Source organism: Chiloscyllium plagiosum, chromosome 3, assembly GCF_004010195.1.
Source record: "Chiloscyllium plagiosum isolate BGI_BamShark_2017 chromosome 3, ASM401019v2, whole genome shotgun sequence".
Classification (NCBI taxonomy): Eukaryota; Metazoa; Chordata; class Chondrichthyes; order Orectolobiformes; family Hemiscylliidae; genus Chiloscyllium; species Chiloscyllium plagiosum.
In genome coordinates, this window is record NC_057712.1 from 120573579 (window position 1) to 120583618 (window position 10040).

Consider the following 10040-nt stretch of genomic DNA (forward strand, 5'->3'; position numbering starts at 1 on the left):
TCCACACAGACAGTCGCCCGAGGCTGGGGACCCTGGTGCTGTGAGGCATCAGTGCTAACCACTGAGCCACTGTGCTGCCCTACTAAAGCAGTAATTGCTCAGAGCAGCCCTCAAGTACTCACCAGAACAAAGGTCCAGGATTCCACTGTATCACAGGATTAGCACAAAAGCCCATCATCATTATCATGAGAAATTAAACTCTTGCCACCATACATTTGGAGGCTACCTTGAAATGAAGATGAAGAAGGGAAGAAAGATGAAGCAGGGAAGAGAAACACAGAATCCCTTCACTGCAGTTGTATTGTCTATGATTACCTACTGAGATTCAGTTCTGAACATTCAACCAACAGCATAGCAGCTCACAGTCTTTATACTGTAATAATTAAAATGAAGAAGCAACACAATGTTTGTGTGTTCGCTGCCTCAACAGGACTGAATGCAGCTAGATGGAAATCATTCCCCTCCATGCCCTGTGTCTGAAAATGGTAGAAGGCAATCAACTTTTCCCCCTTAATTACTCAAAGTTTACATCAGAGAAAAAAAACCTGGTTGTGGGTCAGCTATCATGGGAAGTCAGAACATTCAATTCCATCACATCAATTGTAAAAACTAAGGTAGATGCTCAATGTAAAACCAATAAATCTCTTTCAATCAACAGTGTGTCTGTGTACCTTTTTTAAATTTTCACTCATGGGACATGGGCATCACTGGCTCAGCCAGCATTTATTGCATGTCCCTCGTTGCCCTTGAGAAGGTTGACTGTCTTCTTTAACTGATGCCATCCGTGTGCTGTAGGTAGACCCACAATGCCCTTAGAGAGGGAAGTCCAGGATTTTGACTCTGTGACAGTGAAGGAACAGGGATATATTTCCAAGTCAGGATGGTGGGTGGCCTGGAGGCGAACTTGCAGGTGGTGGTGGTGTTCCCATGTAACTGCTGCCCTTGTCCTTCTAGATGTGAGTAGTTACAGATTTGAAAAGTGCTATCTAAGGATCTTTGGTGAATTCTGTAATGCATCTTGTAGGTAGAGCACACTGCAGTAACTGATTGTCACTGGTGGAAGGAATGAATGTTTGTGGATGTAGTGCTAATCAAAAAGGCTGCTTTGTCCTGGATGGTGTCAAGCTTTTTAAGTTTTGTTGCAGCTGCAGCCATCCAGGCAAGTGGGGCGTATTCCATCACACTCCTGACTTGTGCCTTGTAGATGATGGACAGGCTTTGGAGAGTCAGGAGGTGAGTTATGCGTCAGAGTATTCCTAGCCTCTGTCATGCTCTTATAGCCACTATGTTTATGTGATAAGTCCAGTTGAGTTTCTGGTCAATAGTAACCTCCAGTGATGGTCACACCATTGAATGTCAAGAGACAGCGGTTAGTTTGTCTCCTATTGGAGATGCAAAGCTGAAACTTTATTGCTGGAACAGCACAGCAGGTCAGGCAGCATCTAGGGAACAGAAGATTCGACGTTTCGGGCACATGCCCTTCTTCAGGCATGTGCCCGAAACGTCGAATCTTCTGTTCCCTAGATGCTGCCTGACCTGCTGTGCTGTTCCAGCAATAAAGTTTCAGCTTTGATCTCCAGCGTCTGCAGACCTCACTTTCTCCTCCTATTGGAGATGGTCATGGTGTGATGGGGGCATGGAATGTGCTGCCTGTGGGAGTGGCAGAGTCAGCATCATTGGTGACCTTCAAGCGGCAATTGGATAGGTACATGGATAGTTGCTTAAGTTAGGACAAATGTTCGGCACAACATCGTGGGCCGAAGGGCCTGTTCTGTGCTGTATTGTTCTATGTTCTATGTTCTATGTCATTCCTTGGCATTTGTGAGACACGATTGCTTTGTGCTACTTTTCAGTCCAGATATTTTTGCATTTGAAACTGGACTGCTTCAGTACCTGAGGAGTCATGAATGAGGCTGAACACTGCGCAATCACTGAACATTCCCATTTCTGACGTTGTGATGGAGGGAGCAGCATCAATGAAGCAGTAGAAGGTGGATACTACTCCTGCAGAGATGTCCTGGAGCTGAGATAACTGATTTCTGACAACCACTATCATCTTCCTATGTGCCAGGTATGACTCCAACCAGTAGAGTTTGCCTCCTTATACCCATTGATTCCAGTTTTGCTAGAACTCTTTGATGCCAAACTCAGTCAACTGCAGCCTTGCTGTCAAGGGCTGTGGAATTCAGCTCTTTTGTCCATGTTTGAACCAAGACTGTAATAAGGTCAGGAGCTCAGTGGCCTTGATGGAACCCAAACTGAATGTCACCGAGCAGTAGCAGTTTATTGCTGAGCACAATAACACTATCAAAGATGCCTTCCATCAATTTCCTGCTCATCTCCACATGTGCTTCAGCCATTCTACCACTAGAGTTTGAAAGTTGCATAAGCTTAGACAATATACGCTTGATCTTATTAGTGAGAACAAATTGTGGTATTTTAAATAATTTAGGGGTTCAATAGAGTGAATACAGAAAAACTATTTCCTCTGTTGTGGAATTCTGAACAAGAAGGGCTAATCTTAATTTTTTTAAACATTTGTTCATGGGATGTAGGAGTTACTGGCGAGCGTTTGTTCCCTGTTCCTAGCTACCCTTGAACTAAGTGGCTTGTCAGGCCATTTCAGAGGGCATTTCAGAGTGAACCACATTGTTGTGTGTCTGGAGTCACATGTAGGCCAGATCAGATGGCAGATTTCTCTGAAGGACATTAGAGAGCCAGATGGGTTTTCCCTCAACAATCAGCAATGGTTTCATGGTCATCAGTAGATTCTTAATTCCAGATTTTAAAAAAATTGAATTCAAATTCAAGCATCTGCCACGGTGGGATTCAAACCTGGGTCCCTAGAGCATTAGCTGAATGTCTTGGGCAATAAAACTAATCGGCCATCGCTTCCTTATTTGAGCAAAGCCATTTAAAAATGCATTCAGGGAAGACTTTTTCATGGAAAGGTTTGAGTAAATCTCAAATTAACTTCCAAGAAAAGCTGACTTACTGGGTTGATTGAAATTTTGAAGATAAATCAATAATTTCTTTTGATGCAAGAGTAATGTGACATACAGAGAAAAAGTGAGTAAGTTGAGTTGAAGTGCAGATCACCTCTGGTCTATGGCAGATGGTGGATTAGGCCGAGGTGGCTGAGTGACCTTCTCCTGTCGCTATATTTATACTGCTCTGATCAGTCTAGTCTTGTGTTATGTGTCAAATTCAGGTCAGTACATTAAGACATGAAGGCAGTGAAGGGAAGAGTTATGATTGGCATCTAAGGACTGAGTTATGAAAAAAATACTGTTTTCACTTTGGCCTCAAACGATCCAAAATTGGAATCATATTATAGAGTTTATCATTGTCCCTGTGCAAGGATGACACGTAAAGTTGAAAAATGGTCCATACTTTTATGTGGTGTGTCTATTCTTTCAAAACAGTCCTTTTGGTTGTGTATCAGCTACTCATGGACAGATCCACTGATATCACAGCAGTATTTTTCTCTGACCACTTCCCTCCACTGACTGACTTATTGGGAGACTTGAAAATTGGCAGAGAGAAAGATATAGAATCCAAACATAAAACTACTGGCCCTCAGAAAACATCATGGAATTCAAGATGGATTTCAAATATTGGAGCACCATGAATCTCCTGATTCCGTGATACACTGGTGGAAGTGGTCGAAGCAAATATTATGAATTTCTCTGTGTATGTGCGTGCATGCGTGCAGGAGTTGCAGTCAATACTGCTCAATGTCAGGAAAGAGCTGCAAAATGTGGTTGCCTCAGAGTCCTCCTAGATCATCTTTTAGTTCAAGGTCCATCTTGTGGAGCAGGATGATATGAGCTCTTGTTTCTTCTTCGAAAAATATGTAGAGGAGTTTAGACCGATAATCAATGTGACTTGCAACTAGACATAACAAGATTCAACAGAACCTTTCATGTCAGACTGTACAACATGAAGCCTAAACAAAGTATAGTCTTTCAGTTCTTCTCATCCTCTACCTCCGAGAGTTTCGACAACAGCAAGTAGAAGTGCACAGGCAAACCATAAACTATGCATGCTGCGAGGCTATGTGTTCCTTCTTGATGCATGCAATGGTTTTATTGGACAAGTTGCATTTGACTTTTTTTTTAAATCACTTAAAGTACCAGGAATATTATTCAAGGTCTGCATCAAGAACTAAGAAAAATATATCAAAGTTGAGCTAAACTAAGAGTAACTTTCCTCTCAATTGCGATAAGAACATGGTCATCAGCTGCAAGGTGCTCTTGATTTTGCCATATATGATGCAAGTTTGATCCATTCCTACGTCCTGTTCCATGACAGTCATCCAAGCCAAGTTCCACTTTGTCTGGAAATTGAAAGGGGAGCAGATCAACAGCAACACATAGTACAAACTTTCTTCTGACGGGGTGAGGTGTGCAGTGGTGGCTGGGGGTTATGTGGATAACTGGAGGACTAAAATCACGGGATGTATTTAAGACTAGGACGATTCATGTTTAAGGCAAGTTGAGGACTCTTATTTCCTCACATGGTCATTACTAAATGAAATTATATTCTTAAGAAAGTAGTGGAAGTTGGGTCTTTAAATTTTTTCCAGACTGAATTCAATGCATTTTTAAATAGGCAATGGTAATGGTCCTGGGGTGTGTTGTTGAACAAAGAGATCTTGGAGAGCAGGTTCATAGTTCCCTTAAAGTGGAGTTGCAGGTGGATAGGATAGCGAAGCAGATATTTGGTATGCTTTCTTTTATTGGTCAGTGCCTTGAGTATAGGAGTTGGGAGGTCATGTTGCGTTGTACAGGACATTGGTTGGGCTACTTTTGGAATATTGTGTGCAATTCTAATCTCCTTGATAGAGGAAGGATGTTGTAAAACTTGAAAGAGTTCAGAAAAGAGTTACATGGATGTTGCCAGGGTTGGAGGGTTTGAACAATAGGCAGAGTTATGGAGTCATAGAGAAGTATAGCATGGAAACAGACCCTTTGATCCAACTCGTCCATGCCAACCAGACAACCTAACCTAATCTAGTCCCATTTGACAGCACTTGGCTCGTATCCATCTGAACCCTTCCCATTCAGATGTCTGTTAAATGCTGTAATGGTACCAGCCTCCACCACTTTCTCTGGCAGCTCATTCTATACACGCACCACCCTCTGCATGAAAAAGCTGCCCCTTAGGTTAATTTTATATCTTTCCCTACTCACCCTAAACCTATGGTCTCTAGTCTGGACTCTCCCAACCCAGGGAAAAGACTTTGTCTATTTATCCTATCCATGCCCCACATGATTTTATAAACTTTTATAAGGTCACCCCTCAGCCTCCGATGCTCCAGGAAAAACAGTCCCAGTCTATTCAGCCTCTCCCTATAGCTCAAATCCTCCAACCCTGGCAACATCCTTGTAAATCTTTTCTGAACCCTTTCAAGTTTCACAACATCCTTCCTCTATCAGGGAGACCAGAATTGCGTGCAGTATTCCAAAAGTGGACTAACCAATGTCCTATACAGCTGCGACAAGATCTCCCAACTCCCATACTGAATGCTCTGACCATTAAAAGAAGCATTCCAAACGCTTTCCTCACTATCCTATGTACCTGTGACTCTACTTTCAAGAACCATGAACCTGCACTCCAAGATCTCTTTGTTAAGCAACACTCCCTCGGACTTTACCATTAAATGTATTAGTCCCGCTCTGATTTGCCTTTCCAAAATGCAACACCTCGCATTTATCTAAATTAAACTATATCTACCACTCCTCAGCTCATTGGCCCATCTGATCAAGATCCCGTTGTACTCTGAGGTAACCTTCTTCGCAGTCCACTATTCTTCAAATTTTGGTGTAATCTGCAAACTTACTAACTATACCTCCCATGTTTACATCCAAATCATTTATATAAATGACGAAAAGTAGTGGACCCAGCACAGATCCTGTGGCACTCCACTGATCACAGGCTTCCAGTCTGAAAAGCAATCCTTCACAACCACCCTCTGCCTTATGCCTTCGGGCCAGTTCTGTATCCAACTGGCTAGTTCCCTCCGTATTCCATGAGATCTAACCTTGCTAACCAGTATTCCCATGGGGAACATTGTTCAATGCCTTACTGAAGTCCTTATAGATCACACCAACTGCTCTGTCCTCATCAATCCTCTTTGTTACTTATTCAGAAAACTCAATCAAGTTCGTGAAACATGATCTCCCATGCACAAAGCCATGTTGACTATCTCTAATCAGTCCTTGCCTTTCCAAATGCATGTAAACCCTGCCCTTCAGGATTCCTTCCAACAACTTGCCACCACCGATGTCAGGCTCACCAGTCTATAGTTCCCCAGCTTTCCCTTACCACCTTTCTTAAGTAGTGGCACCACGTTAGCCAACCACCAGTCCTCTGACACCTCACCTGTGACTACTGATGATACAGATTTCGCAGCAAGGGCCCAGCAATCACTTGAGGAGAAAGTGAGGTCTGCAGATGCTGGAGATCAGAGCTGAAAATGTGTTGCTGGAAAAGCGCAGCATGTCAGGCAGCATCCAGGGAACAGGAGAATCGACATTTCGGGCATAAGCCCTTCTTCAGGCCTTTCCTGAAGAAGGGCTTATGCCCGAAACGTCGATTCTCCTGTTCCCTGGATGCTGCCTGACCTGCTGCGCTTTTCCAGCAACACATTTTCAGCCCAGCAATCACTTCCCTAGCTTTCCCCAGAGTTCTAGAATACACCTATCGGGTCCTGGGGATTTATCCACTTTTATGCATTTCAAGACATCCAGCACCTACTCCTGTGTAATTTGGACATTTTTCAAGATGTCATAATTTATTTCTCCACGTTCTATATCTTCCACTGATGCAAAATACTTGTTTAGTATCTTCCCCATCTTTTGTTACTCCTCACATAGACTGCCTTGCTGATCTTTGAGGAGGCCTACTCTCTCCCTAGTTACCTTTTTGTCCTTAATGTATTTATGAAAACCCTTTGGACTCTTCATAATCCTATTTGTCAAACTATCTCATGTCCCCCTTTTGCCTTCCTGATTTCCCTGTTAAGTATACTCCTACTGCCTTTATATTTTTCTAAGGATTCTCTTGATCTCTCCTGACTATACCTGATATATGCTTCATTCTTTTTCTTAACCTAAACCTCAATTTCTCTAGTCATCCAGCATTCTCTATAACTACCAGCCTTTCCTTTCACCCTAACAGGAATATACTGTCTCTGGACTCTTGTTATCTCATTTTTGAATACTTCCCATTTCCCAGCTGTCCCTTTACCTGCCAACCTTTGCCCCCAATCAGCTTTTGAAAGTACTTGCCTAATACCATCAAAATTAACCTTCCTCCAATTTAGAACTTCAACTTTTGGATCCTGTCTATCCTTTTCCATCATTATTTTAAAACTAAGAGAATTATTGTCACTGGCCCCAGAGTGCTCCCCCACCGACACCTCAGTCATCTGCCCCACCTTATTTCACAAGAGTAGGTCAAGTTCTGCACCTTCTGTAGTAGGTGCATCCACATACTGAATCAGATCATTTTCTGAATAGGCTTGGGCTGTTTTCCCAGAAGCATCAAGGCTGAGGGGTGACCTTATAGAGGTTTTTAAAATCATAAGGGGCATATATAGGGTAAATTGATAAGGTCTGTTCCCTGAGTGTGGGGAGTCCAGAACAAGAGGGCATAGGGTTAGGGTGCGAGGGGAAAAATTTAAAAGGGACCTAAGGGGCAACCTTTTCACTCAAAGGGTGGTGCATATATGGAATAAGCTGCTGGAAGAAGTGTTAGAAGCTGATACAATTGCAACCTTTAAAAGACATCTGGATGTATAAGAATAGCAAGTGTTTAGAGGCAAATAGGCCAAATGCTGGCAAATGGGACTTGATTTATTTAGGGTATCTGGTTGGCGTGGCCGAGTTGGACTGAAGGGTCTGTTTCCGTACTGTACATCTCTATGACAAGGGAGTCAAGAATAATGGGGTGCAGAAAAGAAGTAGCAGATGAGCTCACTGTCCATGACCATGAAATGCCAATCACTACTAACATGTGGTTTGGTAAATTGCTGGCACCAACCTCCTGTTATGACTGCATCTATCGACTCTACTTGATCCAAACTGAAGAGGAAAACCATTGTGCCATTAAATAAGAAATGGCTCTTGTTTTAAACAAAATGTAGTTTATTAGATGTTCGTGATCAGGTATAGGTTACATAAGTACAGTCCATATTGTTACAAAGACTTTTCTGAGGCCAAGGATAACTGGTCTATTCATTGTGATCCTAATGAGTACAGGTTTTCCCCAGTCACGTTCAGACAGTTTTCATTCTTTGGTGCAGAATCTAGAGGTTTCCAATACTTCCAGAATTTGTTCTCTTCAGACTGGGAAGATTGGCAGGTCCGTGACTTGCACACTTTAACCTTGATTCTGTTTTGATCTGTAAAGTCTTCACTGGAGGTCATTTGCTATCTTGGGTGCCTTTTGCAGAACCAGGCAATTGGTTTAATACCTCATCTGAAGTATTCTTAAGCTCCTGAATTTCCTTCACGGAGACAGCTACCTGATGAAACAGGGTATTCTCTTTGCTGAAGTATCTTGGATTCTGAGTCAGGCTACTTTTTCTTGACAGTATTCTGGACTTCTGGGGCAGGCAGTTTTTGCTTGACTGGGTTCTAAATCTGTAGATATTGTTCATTTCAACTTTAGTGGTGGCTTCCATGCAGCTGTACACAGTCCATTGTCAATCTATGATAACCTTTTATTGAAATATGTGGATGTTGAGAGCAAAATATTGAAAGGCAAGATCAGATTCTCAGTAGAGTGCAGTGGGAGGTCTATATTCATGCATTAACATCTCATTATTACCTAATCTCACATAACTCATATGCAGTTTCTCATTCCCCGCACACCGGATAGAAACCAGATGGCAACAGTTTCTAACATGAAAGTCAGATCGAGTACCTACGACTCTAGCTCGCTGCTTGCTACTCCCGGGTAAGTGTTTCCCAGGAAACTCTCCGGGACCCAGGGAGATAGTGAGGAAAGAGATCAATCTGAGACTGGTACAGTTGAGAAAAGAAGCAAAACCAAACAGTAGGACAGGCAGGGACAAAGCAGAGAACAAGGTAGGACTGATAAATTTATTTCAATGCAAGGGGACTAACATGGAAGGCAGATGAACTCAGGGCATGGTTAGGAACATGGGACTGGGATATCATAGCAATTAAAAAAATATGGCTCAGGGATAGACAGGACTGGCAGCTTAATGTTTCAGGATATAAATGCTACAGGAAGGACAGAAAGGGAGACAAGAGAAGAGTGGGAGTGGCGTTTTTGATAAGGAATAGCATGACAGCTGTACTGGGGGAGGATATTCCCAGAAATACATCCAGGGAAGTTATTTGGGTGGAACTGAGAAATAAGAAAGGGATGATCACCTTATTGGGATTGTATTGTAGACCCACTAATAGTCAGAGGGAAATTGAGAAACAAATTTGTAAGTAAATTTCAGTCATCTGTAAGAATAATAGGGTGGTTATGGTAGGGGATTTTAACTTTCTGTAGTCTGGGGCTCTCATAATGTTAAGGGTTTAGATAGAGAGAAATATATTAAGTGTGTACAAGAAAATGTTCTGATTCAGTATGTGGATGTACCTGCTAGAGAAAGTGCAAAACTTGACCTACTCTTGGGAAATAAAGCAGGGCAGGTGACCAAGGTGTCAGTGGAGGAGCACTTTGGGGCCAGCGACCATAATTCTATTAGTTTTAAAATAGTGATGGAAAAAGATAGACCAGATCTAAAGGTTGAAGTTCTAAATTGGAGAAAGGCCAATTTTGATGGTATTAGGCAAGAACTTTCAAAAACTGATTGTGGGGCAGATGTTCACACGTAATGGGACTGCTGGAAAATGGGAAGCCTTCAGAAATGAGATAACGAGAGTCCAGAGAAAGTATATTCCTGTCAGGATGAAAGGAAAGGCTGATAGATATAGAGAATGCTGGATGACTAAAGAAATTGAGGGTTTGGTTAAGAAAAAGAAGGAAGCATATGTCAGGTATAGACAGGA

At 42.4% G+C, this 10040-nt stretch overlaps 1 non-coding gene across 1 annotated transcript; it reads left to right on the forward strand.

The window, feature by feature from the left end:
• The first annotated feature begins 3293 nt into the window (after nt 1–3293).
• On the forward strand, nt 3294–3397 carry LOC122548715. The gene has a single exon (XR_006311326.1). It is a non-coding gene; the product is annotated as a U6 spliceosomal RNA (small nuclear RNA).
• Nucleotides 3398–10040: the final 6643 nt, after the last annotated feature.